General features: G+C 43.6%; 1 protein-coding gene across 5 annotated transcripts in view; it reads left to right on the forward strand.

Annotated features, from left to right (window-relative positions):
- The first annotated feature begins 636 nt into the window (after positions 1-636).
- PCDH11X (protocadherin 11 X-linked) overlaps positions 637-19489 on the forward strand; it is a 721402-nt gene continuing 702549 nt past the window's right edge. For 3 of the 5 annotated variants that reach the window (XR_014521724.1, XR_014521725.1, XM_083486245.1), the window contains exon 1: positions 638-1572. The gene's annotated coding sequence lies outside the window, so the exon portion shown is untranslated. Of the gene's footprint in view, positions 1573-19489 lie in introns of all 5 variants that reach the window. The other 2 variants (XM_083486244.1, XM_083486243.1) reach the window with 1 other exon arrangement.

The following is a 19489-nucleotide window of genomic DNA, read 5'->3' on the forward strand; positions in this document are numbered from 1 at the left end:
TAAGACAGCAGCCTGGGAGCCACCACCATGCCCCATTCATGCTGAATAGGGAAGGATTGTCGCTTAGTGGCAGAGCATCTCCCTTGCACCTGGAAGCTCCTGGGTTCAGTCCTCAGCAGGTCTCCAAGTAGGATTGCGGCTGCTGAATACTGAGCCAGACGGACCAGTCTCAGTATGAGATAGCTTCCTATATTCAGAGCAGAATCGCTTACTTCCATTTACTTAAATGGGACTACTCTGAATAAGTTGGGTAGCACCCAAAGAGGAAGGAAAAAGATCAAAGGAAATGAATTTTTAGATTAATCATCTGTTACTTCTCTAAGACGAACGCCCAAGAACGATCCCAGCTCGGTCAGATCCTCGAGTTATTAGCCCCCTGCCTTCTTTTATTTATTAAAGGTGACTTATTGTTTTTGGGAGAAACGAGCGTCTTTCTGCCTTGCTTTCGATGCCTTCGCCTGATTTTTCCATGAGCTGAAAGCAGCAGCTTACAGAACCCTTAAGACCACGGGAGGAAAGCGGTGGGGGGGGGAATCTTTTTTTAAACCCCCCCTCCTTCTCTTCCCCCGCCTCCCTCATTTGCATTTCCCCCTCCATTCCCCGCCTCCTTTGCAGTGATGTCAGCCCCGGCGAGGACTTGCTGGCAGTGGTTGGGAAAGCGGAGTTCAGACGGCAGCAGCCGGAGCGCGGAGCGGATGCGGCCAGTGCGTGGAGCAGCAGCAGCAGTAGCAGCAGCAACACGAATCGCGAGCCCCCGGGCGGGAGCGCGCCCGGAGTCTCCGGCTCGCCTTCGGGGGGAGTCCTGCGTAGACCGAGACAGCTCTTGGGGCAGACTGGCCACCTGAGCCCCGGGGAAGAGACTTCCCCTCTCCTGGGAAGGGGGGACGGGATACCGTCTCGCCCTTAGCCGCCTCTTGTTCCGACCCCCTACATCACCAGCACCGCCGCCCCCCGCCGACCTCTCAGAGGGGCTTGGCACTCGAAAAAAAGGACGTTGTAAATCATCCCGGTGATTGCATAAAGCTGGAGGATTTCTTCCTTCCAAGTTGCAACGAATCTCTTCGTGCAAGTTATTTTTTTTTTCCAGAAAAAAAGAAACCCAAACCAAGCCAGCCAGCAGCTTGCCAGACTTGGCCCCATCCTCTTCTTTCCAGCGTTCCTTTGGGTAGTTGAGAAGCCGGTGGGTACGCGGACTTCACTTGCCTTCCCCGGTCTCTCACTTGCCCTACAGCAGCAAGCGTGTTTGAATAACTCTCAAGTTAGGATCTCTTCGTTTTGTCTCTGTCTCTTGTCTCTCCTCACGCTGTGGAAGAAGGGCACCCCCCCTCCCAGCCACCCCCACCAGTCTCACTACTTCGTTTTTGATCCTACTGTTTTTCGTCCTAGACGATCTCCTCCGTACCCGTACCCATGTAATAATTCATTCCAAGATTCTGAGCAGAACAAGGATTTTCCTTTTCTTTACCCACCTCATGGTGCGCTTTGGGTCTGACTTGAAGGCAACGGAAAGGAACGGCATGGCTGAGGAGCAGCTTTAGACGGAGATTCTCTTGCTCACACAAGGAATTCAAGGTAAGGCAGAGAAAGTGGGTGGTGCGTCTCGAGGAGAGCTGGGGAGAGACTTCGTCTAGGGAGAGCGCTGGCGGTCTACAAGCAAGCGCCTTCTCTCTATCTAGATTCTCCTTTCGCTTCCTTATCCTTCCACACGCTGTAGATCTTTGCAATCTAGGTATGCAGCGCTGGTACACCCGTGGTTTAGATTTTGCAGGGCGGGGGGGGGGGGGAGAGAAGCCAAACTGTGTAGCTTCTGGGAGGAGGGGAACCCCACTTCCGCAAACTGATATGTGATGTGATCCCTCCCGATCGCTGAAGATCGCACGGTCTTTCTCCCTCCCTTTTGCAATGCAAAGCCCATCGCGAGCAGTTCAGCTTTTGAGTGTCAGGGTGCAGAGTACTTAGTGAAGGGGGGGAGGGTCAGAGATGTGAATGGGGGAGGAAAAACATATGGAGTTTTTTATTGATGCAGTTTTAATCCTGTAATGGAGACTGCATTAGACGGGGGATTGCATTTAAAAAACCTGCTGTGTGTGTGTGACACACACACACACACACACACACAGAGAGAGAGAGAGAGAGAGAGAGAGAGAGAGAGTCAGTCAGACAGACAGACAGAGAGTAAGGGAAAGTAAAAAAACACAAAAAAACACAACACTCCACCGACCAGCGATGTGCTGGATTGTAAATGAAGTTCCCTGATTGAAGGATTTCCTTGAACTCTGGTGATCAGCTTAAAGTTACTGTGCATTTGGCACATTAGAATAAGATGTAGCACAGATCAGTGTTTGGGTGGGTTGGCAAATACACTGGTGATTTCCTTGAGTCCTTGAATGAGCGGGAGAAGAAATTTAACATTTCATATCTCTAATAGCTAGTTCCAGCTCCGCATGGACCTGGAAGGGAAAGACTTAGGGAGCACTAAGCTAAGCACGGCTTTCTCTTTCCTTAGCAGTATTGGGAGAAAGTGAGTAAGACAGGAATCAGATTATGGCTCCTTCCCCCTTCCTAGGTAGAAATTGGTCACAGTGTGGATCTTTAAAACCTGCTGGCTGCAGATGGAAATGTTGCAGTTTGGCTGCAGAACGGAGGGTCTCTCTTTTCCTGCATGCAAGCTTAGCATAGTAATAACTTGTAAGAAGTAGCTCTGAGGTCTGAGATGAGGAGCAGGGGAGGAGGCATTAGCTTCTGTATGATCATGCGTGGGGAGGGGGCGTGGACCATGAGAATACAGCATTGCCTTAAAATAGCTTGAGTGCAAGCATTTTGTTAAGAAGGCAAAAAATAAAGAGCCTGTTGCCTTAGGCAAAGCCTGTGACTTCCATCCTGATCTGATGTTTATAAATAAAATAAAAAGCAGAGAATATTGATAATGCAGGAGTGTTGGCCCATCAAAAATGGAAGGTGCCCTCAGAGCATCTCTTAAGGTCTCTGAGCATGATGCGATGGCGAAGGCAATAATATTTGAACTTCCCACTGTTGCAAATATGAAAATGCAGAAGATCCAAGCAGAACTCTTGCTGCAAATGAGCCAAGGTTATAAACGAATGAAAGGATGCAAGTAAATATTGGGCTGAAATAAGAGCAATGAATTGTTTAAAGTGGGGCTGGGAGAAGTATTGAGGCAAGAAGTTACTTCCTCTGCCCAGTGAACTCTTACAAAAGGAATGATTTCCTCCATAAGTAACACCACAGATCTAAAAATCTAATTAGAACCTCGTGGAGTTTTTATTTTATTTTATCTTACAATGTTTCCCAGATTGGTAATGGAAAATGACAGATGAGTGACTTCTTCTGTCAATGGAATTGGTGTGCAAGCTTGCAAGTTAAACAGAGTTCTTTATTGTGCAGAAAGTGTCCAGCAGAAACCTCTCCTGTAGCATTGCCAACAGCTCTAGGATGGGGCTAAGTCTCTCTCTCTCTCTCTCTCTCTCACACACACACACACACACAGAGAGAGAGAGAGAGAGAGAGAGAGACTTCAGTAAATATATTCAAATAAAGCTTTATTGGCTTGTCAGAAATGGTTTGTTTTCACATCTGAAATGTGAAAGGGAACTCGGGGTATGCCTTCATACTTGAATGCTTCCAAAACTGTGAATTTTGCATAAGATAAAGGTGAAAGCGAGAGAGGGAGGCATGAGTTTACATTATGCAGTACAGTACAGCACAGAAAAACCCCACTAAGCAAAAACTAAAAACAACCCCCCACATTTTTTATCTATATATTGTGTGTGTGTATCTGTGTAGAAAAATTGGCATGTGGGTGTCAATTGCAAAGACGGGATCAGAATATCAATGACTTAAACCCTGGAGACGCAAGGGGTTAGCTTGATAAGCAAAAGGCAAGCTCTTTTGAAGAGTGAGCTCGCAGAGAGAGGTCTTTAAATTTCCAGGCATGTTCTACTTCAGCTGTGTCTGTAGTCAAATCTGAAAATAAAACTGAACATTACTTAAGTCAATGATTCTTGGGATATATATATATATATATGGATGGTATGGCAGAATCAACTCTCTCTCATGGGTAGCAAGTAACGAGATGCTGCTGTTATTGCAAGATGTGTGAACGTTTTCTATTTAAATCCTCCTTCTGTCAAATTAAACAGTTAAGGTGCATATCTGTTGCTTTATTTCTTCCCTCAAGGTGGTTACCCATACAGATAACTGTTTGCATTTTAATTCCCCCGCCCCATAAAGAAGTATTATTGCTTATGGCTGTATAGCTCTTCCTTCTTTTCTTTTAAACATGACCATAGTTGCAGGATAATTTATATTCAGCATAGGACTGTCTGCTTGGTACAATTGGTTTTATACATCACAGCTCCTCAAAAAGGAAGATCAAAGATTTGGACCTGTAACACATTTGTATTCTGCATGGGCCTAGGCAACATTCTGTCAGCCTCTCACATAGTTAAGATTGTGTCCATCTCCTTCCGTTCTTTTTAGCACTCATTTGCTTAGTGGTTTATTATTTACCCATCCAAATTGTGCTTTGAGCTGTAACCAGAGCCTACTGATGCAGCCTGCATTATTTGTACACATTGCAGGCTGCTAAAGTCTGTTTCTGATGGTGATCATCAGAAAGTGGTGAGGGTCTAAGGGCTGGAAGAACCTGACCTTTTTTATATAAAGAAAAAACAAAGCTTCTGGTTTCTTTGTGTTCTAGATGACTGCTTGATTCATGTTATGGGCTTGGTGAAGCTTTTCCTGGGACAGATGAGCATCACTGTTGGAAGGAAGGAATGTGTTGGGTTGGTTTTGGTTCACTCTGGGAACTGTAGGTGGTTTAACTTCTGATAGTGCACTTCAGTCTAAGTTACGGTTGATATCCAAACAGAATGAAGGTACGTTGTAGTATAAGGTAACGGAGTTTTAGGAATTGGAAGCAGCAAAATATAAACCTGCATAGTTCAGTACTGGCATATAGTATGTGAATCTTGATTTGGAATGCTATGGAATGTGTTTCACCATTCCATTCCTTTGTTCACAAATATATAGTTAAGGCAGCACATAAAATTAGTGAGGCTACCTAAATGGTGTGTTGGCTTTATGCAGAACGTTGTATTCTCCAGTGAATTCAAAGGGTAGAGAATGTACTATGAGGACGTAGGCAAGCTTTTCTCTCTTCTGGTCTTGCATTCTCTTTGTTTTTGTAGCCTCAGACTGGTTGACCTCATATGTCTATGATTTGGTTCTAGGCATAATTATTCTCAACTTAAGTCAACCTCATTGTATTTTGTGGGGGTTACTCCACAGTGAGTGCAATCTGAGAGCACTGCCTTGATGCGCTAAGAATGATAGCGAGTGATTTGCTCTGCAAGGTTATTGGGAAGAAGGAACACATAGACTTATGCATTCTACAAGTCCTAGCGAAATGTTGAGCAACGGGAAAACAATGAATTCCCCATTCCATATGTTTGACTTTCTGCCCATAAGTGCCATTCCATAGCACTGTTGGAGCTCTGTACACATCATGTACATGGAAAGTTCATGTGAAATGTTCTGTGGGAATTTTGCACATGACTTGAATTTTGAGCCATTGGGCTGCTTGCTGTTTGCCCTTGGCTTAAGCTTGATGGGATGAGCACATCCCTTGGTAGATGCTTGTCTGCTTCTAAGTAGTTCAGAGGCGGTGGTGTGTGAGCTACCTAGAAGTAGGGTCGTACAAGTCATAAGAGTCAGTTCTGTTATCTGTGTCCAAAAACTGGCACTATGTTCCTCTGAGCATAATACTACTCTGAGTCTACAGAAAATAAGAGGATGACGAAATCCCTGGTTTTGCAATTCTGAAAACACTTGCCCTTGATATGACACATGTCCTTGGGAAGAAGGTGGTTCTCTGTGTTTAATGTTGACCTGCTCCCTCAGAACTCCAACATCCTCTAGCTCATTTGAAAGTCTCATTGATGTTGAGTTAGCAGGGTCAGGATTCTAGCCCTGGAGGTTCTTCCTACCTTGAAGCAAATGTGGTGCAGAAGCACCGTGCTGTCTGCAGCCTCATCTTGCTTGGGAGCAAGTCCTGGTGATGTCACTGGTCTATATCCCTGAGCAATTGTGTAGAGTGTTGCGCTGCAGCCATTTTGTTGCCTACAGTGGCCAAGTGTGTGAAACTGAACTTTAACACAGGCTTCTCCTGAAGGCTGATGCTCTAGGCAGAAATAAGTGATTAGACGTAGGAATGAAGGGATGAAATAAGGAGCAGGGGGAAAAAAAAAAGTAAATTGGAAGGGTGCATTCCATTATCCTACGGGGTTTGCAAAGGGACTTTCTGCATTTCATTATTCCAAATAGTTTGAAAGTCAATCTCTTTCAATTATTGTCTGAGTTTAGTAGAGTGACTTGACAGAAATTGTATAACATGCTATTACCTTTCTCTGCTTGCAAAATCCCTGTTAGCAGATTTTAAACTTCACTTCTAACTCTTTTGTGTTGTGGATGGAATAAAAGTGGCCTCTGTAGAATATCGATTTATCACCAGCAGCAGATATGTTACTTATCTTAAAACCTTATTTCCCTCATTTGTTTTTTTTAAATAAAAAACCCAAACCCAACACTTTATAGCACTGATCCACACCCCTTGCTCTTTGCAAGTGCAGATAAAGAAAAGGCGTATCAGATACATTTATGTTTCAGTGGGTGAATGGCATTTGGAAAACACATAACTAGATATTTCAATAGAACCAGATCTTTTAAAAAAAGCTGTTTGGGGTCTTATATCAAGGCCTCCTGCCAAGTCATCCCAAATCGCCCCCAATTATATAAACCTTTCAAAATCTTCTGCATTGCATTACTTGGGAATGGGTTATGGCTTGCTGATAGATCCTGTGATTTGTATGCAGAAGAACTGAGAGTCATACCCAGAATCTCCAGGTAGGACTAGAAAAGACTCTTTTGAAGCACTGGACAGCCATTTCCAGTCAGTATAGACAGTTCTGGGCTAGATGGATCAATGTGCTGACCCAACATAAGATAGCTTCCTACGTCTCTGAATGCACGATCCCAAACTCAGTGAACTGCCTCAGACATCCTTTCGATTGTTCATTCATGATTTGTGCTTGTGATAGTACAGTGTTGTGGTGATTACATGCAATCTCATTTTCAACACTGTTTGCATCACCGAAGATTTGGGGTGGACATAGTGATTTGTTTCCACAAACAAACCATGCATATCCTATAACTTGCCGCTGTAATCCTGCAACTTTTTATTTCACAAATGTTCTGGTTTATTTGTGTGTTTTGTGTAGGTTGTTTCCCTTTTTTTCCTTTTTGTTTGCCCCGCTGTTGTGAAACTGCAGTGCAAGAGTGATGTGGGGGAAGAATCACAGAACAACGAATGATGTGTGCATGGTCCAGCATAATCCACCACTAATGCACTACTTTTGCACCAATTACATGTTGGAGAAGGCACCCCCAAAACCCACCAGACTGAAGGGGACCTTTGGGGCAATTTCAAAGGCCTTACTGGGCATTCTGGATACGTTTTTGAATACATCATAGATAAGGGTGTGTACAACTTGAACAAGGCATAATATGTTGCCTTATAACTGTATTTGGTTGAGTTTCCTTAAATGTCTGGCCTGAAGAAGATCTTGGTTTTGCTTCAGGTAAAATTATTGTGACAGCTACGTAACTGTGGTTTTGCTTTATAAGTATTGCAAGCTTCAGCTCGCGTTTATTCTGAGACGGTATGCTCTAGTTAGTGCTGGAAGCTGGACTCGAGTGAGCAAAGGCTGCACAATTTAGCTCTCCTTACAGCAAGCTACATGGAGCCTTTTGCTAAAGAGGGTTGGGTGTGGGTGTGTGACTTTTTAATTAAGGCCTAGCTTCCACACCACTCATTTATTTATAAATCTTTTTTAATGCAATGTGCAGTTATCTCTGTGGAATTTAATTTCAATTGAAGGTGTCACAGAAGGAGGAACAGGAAGCCAGAGCAGAATTTTACTCTATCGTTGATAAGATACTGTAGTCAGTGAGCAAAATGGAGGTTTAAGATATGGAAAGCAGGAGCCTCACTTAGCCTGGTTGACTAGGCAAAGGGTGGTCTGTAGGTACCTGCAGTTCACAATCTCTGTCCATATAACCCCCTTCTTCTTTATCCTACTTCCATCCTTGACTGGTCCACTACACCAGCAGTAAAGGCAAGGCCAGAAGAGAACCAGTGTGGTGTACTAGGAAAGCAAATATCTGAGTAACAAGTGTGGGTCTGTTTACTTTCATGTGTGTGACAAAATGTATACTGTTTAATAAATATACTTATTACACAACTGTTCTCTCTCTCTTTGTGTGTGTGTGTGTGTGTTTTAAAAAAACCTTTTGCTTTGTGGCCACAATTTTCATGTGCATCCTAATCAGCTTCTGATAGTTTTGAACAAATATCGCTATTGCAGGGCATCAAGTGGTATAATTCTAACTGTTTCAGAATTTCAGATTGCTATGCAGAAATGCATACTGCAGTTTTTCCTCTACCCTCGGTGGTTCTGAGTTCTTTTGGAGGGGAAATTTTATATTTCTACTACTAGCAGCAACTCTCAAAATCAGGCAGTACTTCTCTAAGCAAAGGATGGCTTTATTTTATTTATTGAAATAAGTTCAAGGGAAAAGTTTGAGGTATTGATATAGAGCCATATACATCTTGGAACCAATATACCTGAAAGATCAGCCCTTATATACCCGAACAATCCTGCAGGTGAGGGCTTCCTGCATATGCCATCTTATCAGGAGGTCTATTCTGCACAATGTTGGATCAGGACTTTAACTGTTGTGGCACCTATCATTTGAAATTCCCTCTCATCAAATATAGTACAGTCTCTTGGGTTTTTTGGTAGCATGATAATAATAATAATAATAATAATAATAATAATAATAATAATAATAATTAATAATAATAATAATAATAATAATAATAATAATAATAATAATAATAATTTATTTGTACCCTGCCCATCTGGCTGGGTTTCCCCAGTCACTCTGGGTGGCTTTCAACAAAGATTAAAATACATTAAAATGTCACACATTAAAAACTCCCCTAAACAGACCTTCCTTTCCCAACAAGCCTTTTAAGTAGAATGCTTTCCCAGTCTGCCTCTATATTGGGACTGTTTTTAGATGCTTTGTCATTTGTTTATTTGCCACCCTGTGCTTCTTTGGGAGGAAGAGTCGTGATATAAATTTGATAATGAAATAACACAGCAAGGTGGCATACAACTTACAAGATCACAGTAAGGATAATTAAATTATCTCTGTATCACAGAGAACTTGCCACGAGAACTTGCAGTAATGCACTCAAGATGCTCTATATGATCAGGCTGGTCAATGTAATTCCCTGGCTTGCAAATGGCATGCATTGGTTCCCTTTGCACTAGCTTAATGTGTGCTTTAAATTACTCTTTTGGATCCCAGGATGAGCAGGGCTGACCATCATTTTATTTAGAGTATGATGAGATACTTCCATGAGTCATTGTGTGCTTCTTGCTGCTCATGGTGCATCAAAATGCTTTGGGCTTTGGTGCCCCATGCTGGAAACCTTTAAGGTTTCTAGCTTACAAGCCACAGTCAGACAGTGGTGGAAGTCGTTAAGCAAGGGGTGGGTGATGCATACCAGCAAACCTGCAGATAGAGCTGTATTGGTACCCACATTTGTATGCAGTTGGGTCACTTGCAATGCTCTGCTGTGATGATGTACAAAACTGTTGTTCTCGCTTTTGTTTTATTTACTGTTCAGCACACTGGCCTAGAGTCTGCCAGGTTGCAACTCAGAGATGCCTCCTGTTTCTCTAACAACGAAGAGCTTTGTGGTTCCTAAGAATCTCCGCAATTGTCACCTGGCTCCACAAACAGGAGGCTCTTGAAAAATTCCTCTGGGAATTGAATAGCTCTCACTGTGAGTCCTAAAGGCATTTTGCTTAAAGGCATTTTGTATGTTTTGCTGAAAACGTTTATGACAACAGACTAATAGGGCTTACTTCCTAACAAAAAAAAAACCCATTTGAATGGTTTCTTAATGTCGATGCAGTATACATCTCCATGCCCCAAGTCCTATCACTCCCTCTCCCTTCTGCTGTGGCAAATAGGGCTCACCCACAAAAACACAAAATGCACCTGTATGGGAGGACTTCAGTTTCCTAACCACTTTCTGGGTACCATAAACCCACAGCTTGTGCCCACTTTACTTATTCAATCACAACCTTGTACTCCCTCTCTCCTTTTATTTATTTCCCCTTCACCCATGCACTGAGAGGGTTTTCCTCATTTACCTGGATTTACCTGGCACCTTACTTAAACTCACAACAAAACCAAAAAGCACCTGTATGGAATATAAGCCCACAACGTAGGCACATTTTACTTAATGCAATCACAAACTTAGACAGATGGAGGGGAGAATGAATGAATGAATGAATGAATGAATGGAGAGCTGGTGAAACTCAGCCCTCTCTGTTTACCCCCCACACCCCCAGCAGGTTTTCCTTGCTTACCTGGCATCAGGCTTTGGGAAGGTGACAGGAAGGCTCTGGGACGCTGTCCCTCCCAAATCCAATAGCACTTCCCTCCCAAATCCAATAGCACTTCCCTCCCAAATCCAGCACTCCTTCCCAAAGCCTGGCGCCAGGACACTGCCAGAACCCTCCTATCTCCCAAAGCCTGCTGTCAGAGATCTTTTTTTCCTTCACAGAGTGGGGAACCTCACTTACCTGCCTTTGGAAAGGCTGCTGGGATGGTGTAGGAGCCCAAACACTTCCTCAAAGCCACACCTCATTCCCAAAGCACCTCGTTCCCAAAGCCCTGCATTGGGCCAGGGAGTCCGAGCATCCTTCCCGTACTTTGCAATGTGGAGACCCCAAGGTCTGCCAGTGCTTTGAAATCCAGCACCTTGTTTACCTGCCTTTAGGAAGGTGGTGCCCAAGCACCTGGTTGCTGCCGGACCCAAAGCCCAGCACCTCACCTACCCGGCTTTGAGAAGGCTGCGGAAGCATTCTATGATGGTGGAGCATAAATACGTCCTTCCCAAATCCTGGCATCTCATTTCCCCAGCCTTGCACCTGCTTCCCAAAGCCTCACATCTTGCTTGCTTAGCTTTGGGAAAGTGCCATCACCTCATTCGGAGCCTTTGCACCTCTTTTCCAAACATTTGCCTGACATTTCCCTTTCCCAGTTTTGGAAAGACAGTGCTTCCTTTGCAAAGCCAGGGCCTCCTTTCCAAAACCCTGAGCCCTTGCACCTCCTTCCCAAAGCTTGGCACCTCTCTGATGCAGCAGCCTCAACCCTCACACCTCATTTCTAGAGCCCAGTGCCCAGGACAATGTCAGAGCCCTTAAACGTTTTCTTTATGAGGCTGCCGCAAGGCGGCAGAAGGGCTCTGGAAAGCTGCTAGAGCCAGCGCCAGGACACTAGAGCCCTCAAATCTTTACATCTCTTTTCCAAAGCCTGCCATCTCACTTACCCGCTTTGGAAAAGCAGCAACTTCAGCTTCGGGCGGCTCGCTTCCCTGACTTTGGGAAGGCAGCAGGACGGCTCTGGAATGTTGCTGGAGTCAAAGCACTGGCAGACCTGGGGGGCTCAAATTTCAGTAGTACCCTATGCAGGGCCAAAATTCAGTGCCCCCCTGCTTCCCAGTCTCTTGCACTGCCAAGCCCTAGCGGCTCCTTTACAAAGCCTGGCACTTCACTCCCCTGGTTTGGGAAGATTTTGCCAGAGCCTTTGCATCTCCTTCCCGAAACAAAGGACCACTGGGTCCTGGCCAGAGCCCTGGCAGTTTCTTCCCAAAGTTCCATGTCTCACCAGATTTGGGGTTAGGGAGGGATAAAACTTTCTCCAATGCTTCTGAGTTGGAATAAATTAAGATACACTTTAGTTTATATTTTTTGTTTAAATTGTGGAGGTGTGCAAAAGGTAGAATGGGGAGGAGAATGAAAACAGAACTTTCTTGCATGTACTGAAATGTCATCTTATGACTTATGGTTCTCACTTGAAATTTCAATTTATTATGCTGCAGTCTATTGAAAACAATTTCGGACTTCCATTCCACTTTTACCTTGATGCAGAGTTTTCTCTCTGTCTCTTCCATCCACTGCAAGTATATATAAATGCATGCCTGATAAGCTAGAGATGTGAAGACTGAAAGGGGGGGGGGAGGAGCAGTGCATTTAATGGAGTAATTGCTTTTACTCTGTCAGTCATTTAAGTGACTCCAGGAATATTTATTTGGCGGTTGGTTTTAAGTGAGGTTGCTTTATAAGGAAGTACAGCAATAGCGTTAATATAATGAAACCATTTCCTTAAAGACTGCAGGACTCCTTTCTCTTCCCTGCCTCCATTTTTCTTCTGCTTTGGCAACCTTGGATCTCTTAGATTTCTCTTTTTAGAGTGTCTTTCTAAGGTCAGAATCCTCATTTTATTTTTGGCTGGTGGAATTTTTTTTGAGGTGCTTTCCTTTAGATCTGGCCCTCATTAAAAAAATGATTAGAATACAAACGTACTTATGTTAAAACATATGAAGAAATTGATAGTCCCCCCATCCGCTGTAAATAGATGAGATGGGGAAAGGAAGGAAGAATGAAATGTAAAAGGAGAAATAGCTGGCTGTATGGTTCATGTCAGTCATTGTTCTGATTTAGCATTGATTCGGTTGCTGCTTGGCTGGGACTCAGCAGCCTGGAACTGCTGTGGTGAGGTGACTATATCAACTGTTCTCTCTGACTGGTCCTACTGGAATACAAAGCCTCCTGGGGAAACTGAGGTCCTTTCCAGGTGTCCTTTATATTGTGCATTCATGATGATTAGTGCTATGCTGATATCAGAGAGGTTATGCATGATTCTGCTTTCGATACTCTTTGCGTCTGTAAAACGTTGTGAGGTGCACATAATTGCTTCATTTTCTATCAGTGCATGTCTTTGGCTTCCTGATGAAATCCTGTAGCTCTTCCTTCCACAAGAGTTCTTGTATTGGTCCCATTTCTGTTTTGTTATAGTGCAAATATGTCCCTCCCAGATGGTAATAAAGCGCTGACACTGGGGAAGCACTACAGACTCAACAAGAAATCAGAATGATGTGTGGATTACCCAGTGCATCACTAATGCACAATTATCACATCAATGACATATTGTAGAACACACTCACCCCCACCCCCCAAAAAAGAACAACAACCTGCCAGCATGGAAGGACCTTCTGTTTCTTAAATGCTTTCTGTATATGCTAAACCCACAACTTGCGCTCACTTTACGTTACACAATCACAACTTTATCAGGTGGGAGGGAGGGAAATAAATAAATAAATAAATAAATAAAGGGAGGGCTAGTGAAACTCAGTGCTCTCCATTTCTTTATTTCCCCACCTGTACACCAAGCAGGTTTTCCTCATTTACTGGGCTTTGGGAAGTCAGCGGGCTCCTCACTTTTACCTAGATTTGGGAAGGTGGCCGGAGGGCTCTGGCAGCATTCAAGGTGCTAGGACACTGCCAGCAGGGGCAGTTTTAGGGTACTGAGACATGTTAGGCTGCAGGGGGCTCTGCAACAATGGTGCAGAATGGAGAGGTGTGTGTGGGGGGGATGCCAAGCCTTCCTTCCTACTTCTCAAAGGTGCTGGCTTTGTTTACCCGGATTTAGGAAGGTAGTGGGAGGGCTCTGGGCCCAAGCACCTCCTTCCCAAAGCTGGGATGCTGCTGGCTTTGGGAAGACAGCATGAGGGCTCTGGCAGCATGAGGGCTCCTAGAGCCCTACCACCACCTTCCTAAAGCTTGGTAAGCATGGTGTGCCTCCTTCCATACTGACCTCAAGGTAGAAGGTGGGGGGGGCTCCTTCCCCCCTCAAATTCCTGTAAGGAGGTGCAGTCTCATTTACCAGAGTCTGGAAACGCACCCGAAAACCTTCCTAGACCCCCCGTAAGCAGCCCTCCACCTCACACAGGGGGAGGCAGTTCCAGGGTTCCTGACTTTGTGTGACTTTGCCTTTGTGCTCAGACCCTCAGAGCTGAACCCTGGCATAAGTCGCAGGCCCAATGTATGCCCATTGATGATGGTCTTCTTCACTTTTTGTCTGCTCTGCCGCTATTGGCTTTGTTCTGTGGCCTGGCCCTCAAAACACAGAGGGCTGCAGCTCAATTCTAGAGCACATGGAATCATGGAATCATAGAATTATAGAACTGAAAGGACCCACTAAGGTCTTCTAGTCCAACCCCCCCCCCCATGCAATGCAGGAAATTTTCACCCTGGTGTTAAGGGCCTCATGCTCTATCAGCTGAGCTATCATCATGCCTTGCATGTATGAGACCCAGGCTTAGCTTCTGACATTTCTTTCTGACATTTCCAGTTAACACAATTATTATGCAGTGCCCCCTCCCTCCCCCCAAATTATATATAAAAAAAAATCCTGCCCAAGATTCTGGAGAGCCACTGCCAGTTAGAATAGACAGACTATCTGTTAGTCAGTATTGGGTGAGATAGACTTCGTATGAGGCAGTGTCATGCGTTCATTCATGTATCTTTTCTCTGTGGATTCCTTGTGTTTTGCCCGTCTCATAATCTCAGGAGGCTTTGTAAACTGGGAGATGATTGAACTAATTTTAGGCTCTTCCCTTCATCTTTTCAGTCCTCATATGGTTTCTTGCCTGAACTAATTTCCATTTCATGTAAGTTTCATATATGCTCTTTCATAGGCCTATTGCATTCTCGGGTGTGTGTAAGTGTGTGTGTGTGTGTGTGAGAGAGAGAGAGCACATTTTTTTTAACTGAATGAAAAAATAAATGGTACACATCTTTCAAACACTTTGTATGTGTGTAAGAATTTGCGTGTGCATTTTAAAAAACCTAAATTGCACCGCAACATAGGGGTAGATGTGCATCATCCAAGAAGTGACACACAATCCTTTGAATTACAGTCCTCATTCTGATTCCAGACTGGAGAGTTAGGTTAGTTTGTTTCAAAATACTGTCTGAGAGAAAGTCTTCTTTTGTGCTTAGCAAGAACATACGGTAATAAGAAAGCAACACATTGCTTCTCTAAGTAAAAACTGAAATACTGAATCGGACAAGCATGCCCTCTGAAGCTTCTAGGAATTTGAATGCAGGTTTCTTAGCCTTGCATTCAGTATGTTTCTGAGCACAATTCAAAGTGTTGGTGCTGACCTTTAAAGCCCTAAATGGCATTGGCTCATTATACCTGAAGGAGCGTCTCCACCCCCATTCTTAGGCCCGGACAACGAGGTCCAGCTCCAAGGGCCTTCTGGCGGTTCACTCACTGTGAGAAGTGAGGTTACAGGGGACCAGGCAGAGGGCCTTCTCAGTAGTGGCACCCACCCTGTGGAACTCCCTCCCTTCAGATGTGAAGGAAATAAGCAACTATCCTACTTTCAGAGGACATCTGAAGGCAGCCCTGTTTAGGGAAGTTTTTAGTGTTAAATGCTGTATTGTGTTTCTAATCTTCGATTGGGAGCCTCCCAGAGTGGCTGGGGAAACCCAGCCAGATGGGCAGGGTAAATTACATTATTATATTATTGTGTTTAATTTAGGGGAAAGTGCTGATGCTATCACAGCATCACTTTATTTGTACACCATTTTTCCATAGTTAAAACACCATGCTAAAGGCAGCTTACAACATAAAAAGATTTACATAATTGCAAACATAACAAAAGTAGTCGTACACAATAAATAAAACACATCAAAGAGTACACAACCAAATGTACACAGCAATTTCCACATACAGTGGTACCTCGGGTTAAGTACTTAATTTGTTCCGGGGGTCTGTTCTTAACCTGAAACTGTTCTTAACCTGAAGCACCACTTTAGCTAATGAGGCCTCCTGCTGCCGCCGCGCCGCCGGAGCCTGATTTCTGTTCTTATCATGAAGCAAAGTTCTTAACCTGAAGCACTATTTCTGGGTTAGCGGAGTATGTAACCTGAAGCGTATGTAACCTGAGGTACCACTGTAAATCATAGGATCTAAAATTAAAGGTGCAAAAAATAATAATATCAACATCAGCAACAAACCCCCTAAACTATATCCTAGCCCAAGAACCTTTTTGATTAGATTTCAGTAACTCTTTTCTTCTTATCTTATTTACAAACTTCTTTATACACTGCCTTTTAGAATACCCAAAAGGACTTGCAGTGTCATGAAAACACAATACATGCAAGCAGTCTTAAACAAATGGTGGTGGCAGCATTAACAATCATTACACATAGGTCAATTAAATAATTAAAAAGTCCAGTATAAAATTACAACAAAGCTATGCATTCTAAATCAGTTCCCTAGTAGTAAATTATCTGATCTATTATTGTTTTAAATGTTGTGGGCTTTTCTTTTCTTTTGCAAAATTATTTTAAATATGCAGTTAGTTTATCCCTCCTTAGTTTCTCCTCCCTCCTACAATGAAATATGTTAACCCCACCTTTCAGTGATAAAAACATGAACATACCTGAGTGCTGTAGATGAAGTGAGGGATCCGTGCAGCCAGGGAGAGAAAGAACTTCATTCAGGATCAAAGACAAGGTTAGGATTGGGAGGCTGACGAGCTGAGGTGCATCTAGCAAACCAAAGGGCAGGTGTGGCAGAGGAAAGATGTAGCACAGGAGTGGGATACAGGAGAGCTTTGTGCTGTTGATGGAGTGGGGCAGCAATGCATATTCACTCAAAAAAGCCAGGCAGAACTTTTGGCTGCATGTGTCTCGCTTGTACGCAATTGTTGCAGCTTGTCCTGAGCTTGCAAGTTAAGCCTGGGAAGCATCGAAATAAATGCACAACCCTGTGAACAGTTTCCCATCTGTACATTTATCTTAATTTGTTCTTCCAGTGAGCTTGGAAGAAGAAGAAAGCATCAACAGCAACTTGCAGCCCTTTCTTTCCAGCCATCTCCATTCTGCCATTTCTAATTTCTCTGGCTTGCTGGATTTCTTGTTTGTCAAGATTCCCTTTGAGTTGGGCAAGGAATTCCTCACACTTTGGCCAAGAGATACCACCTGGCAACAGTTAATTAGAGGCAGACTTCTGTTCTCGTGGTGACTCTGTTTTGTAAATTGATGAAGGCTTTTGTGAAAAGCAAGAGGACTCAAAGACCTGCATCATGCCAGTTCTAAATAGATTAGCAGTTATGCACCCCTCCCCGCCACACTGCCACACCCCTGTATGATGGCCTGTAAAATGTACATGGCAGTGTCTCCAAGCTGATGCTTCTGTAAGGCTGCTCCTATTCTGCTCCCAGTTGGGTACAGTGGTACCTCGGGTTAAGAACTTACTTCGTTCTGGAGGTCTGTTCTTAACCTGAAACTGTTCTTAACCTGAAGCACCACTTTAGCTAATGGGGCCTGCTGCTGCCGCCACCGGAGCATGATTTCTGTTCTCATCCTGAAGCAAAGTTCTTAACCCGAGGTTCTATTTCTGAGTTAGCGGAGTCTGTAACCTGAAGCGTCTGTAACCTGAAGTGTCTGTAACCCGAGGTACCACTGTACTGGTTATCAAATGCTGCCTGCCTTGTTGTCGTTTGTTTTTAATGAAGCATGTGCCAAATTGTTTTTTGTCCCATTCCCATAACACCAGACTCCGGGGTTTTTTCTGGAAGCATGAATGAAATCACTCCTGAAATTAGTGTCCATACATTCAAAAACTGATATCCTAATGTTATCTAGGTGAACTTTACATGTAGTGTTGTTGATTGATAGAAGTACTGTTTTATATAACCCCCCCCCCCCCAGAATGGACAATTTATATACTGCTATTTGCACAAATCACTGGGTTGTTTACAGTGAAATCAGACAATATATAACAATATATAACAAATCTCTAAATTTGAGTAACGGGGTCTCTTTTCAAAATGCCCATTGGAAAATGTGTGTCTTAACCAGCCACTTACAAGAGTTGGGACCAACTGCCCCTCAATTTGGAGGGAATTCATTAAGATGTGGCCATGTGATTTTATTGGTAACCATTACTTGCAAATTTGAAGGGAACTGGGATAGAAAAAAGCTAAAAAAGCAAGGTTTGTTGAATTGGCTTTTCTAGTGGACACCTTCCATTTCACAAACTGTGATTCTATTAAAGTACCATATCTATATTTGAAAGGTTAGCGTGGTTAAATTTCTGCAGAAAATTTAAATGTGTAATTCCGAGACATTCTTTTGTTTTTTTATGTATTTATATCTATCTATCTGAAACATACAATCACAACAAAAGCAGCACAGAACTAGCCTTTTCATTAAAAGCAGTCAGTTCCCAAAAAGCCTGTTGAAACAAGAAAGTCTTTACCTGCTGGCAGAAGTACAACAAGGAGGGAGCCAGTCCAGCTTTTCCTGGGAGGGAGTTCCAGAGTCTGGGAGCAACCACCGAGAAGGCCTTCTCCCATATGCCTACCAAGGGTGGCTGTGAGGGTGGCAGGACCAGGAGAAGGTCCTTCCCCAGAGATCCCCAAACCGAAGCAGGTTCATATGAGGGAATATGGGCATTCAGATAGCTTGGACCCAAGCCAAATAGGGCTTCATAGCTCATAACCAGCACTATGAATTATGTCTGGAAGCAGACTGGCAACCAGTGAATGTTCCCTGTAACCAGCTCTCTGGTCAACAATCTGGCTGCAGCTCTTTTCAAAGGCAGTCCCATGTAGAGCAGAAATAAATAAATAAAAATAACCGCAGACAACTCTCAAGTACACAATAGACAGCCTTCCCACCAGCTGAAGTTGTCATGTAGTGTTCAGGAAAGATGAAGACCAAGGAAGGTTGCAGAGTCCAGACCACTGGGGAGATGAGTTGTAAAAGGATAGAAAGGTCACTTGCAAACACCATTTGGCCACCTTGAAAATAAAGTAAGCATAGCAAAAACAGTGCACCCGACACATGAGAATTTTACAGAAAGTCTGTCTCCTCTTTGATAAACCTTCAAAAGCAGTTTATTTTCTCATTAACTGATGGAGAATGGGGGCAGCAAGGAGGAAAGGTATAAGAAACTTTCAGCACAGTACTAATTCTACAAAATTTCAGCCTCTCTGGAAACTGGCAAATGTATCCCAAATCAGCTATGATTCTGTTGGATCGGTTTCTCATCAAGGGAGTTTTCAGTGTTCTCATGCTGCTACAGCGATTCTCCTGCAACTTGCAATATCATGCTGCTTTCAAAAGCATGTGCATACACAAATGTGATTTCACACTGTGAATGCTGCAGAACTCGTGCTGCAGTGTGGCTTGAGCGAGATGTGCTTTGCACAGGGACACAGTTGCTATGTTTGGTGTTCTTTGTGAATCCTGAGTTGCACAGGAACATGGAGGAATGCTGAGCCTCCAGCATTACAGATCTCATGCTGTCATAAGACCATAATACTTATTTATATGTATTTGTATTACATTGATAAAGCAATCCTTCAGCGACAGAAGCTTCTACAGCAGCGTGCGGGAGAAACAGCAGTAGAATAAGCAGGATGAATAGGATGCACAAATATCCATTCATTTGCCTCAAA

This window comes from Podarcis liolepis (assembly GCF_965112155.1).
Source record: "Podarcis liolepis genome assembly, chromosome: Z".
NCBI lineage: Eukaryota > Metazoa > Chordata > Lepidosauria > Squamata > Lacertidae > Podarcis > Podarcis liolepis.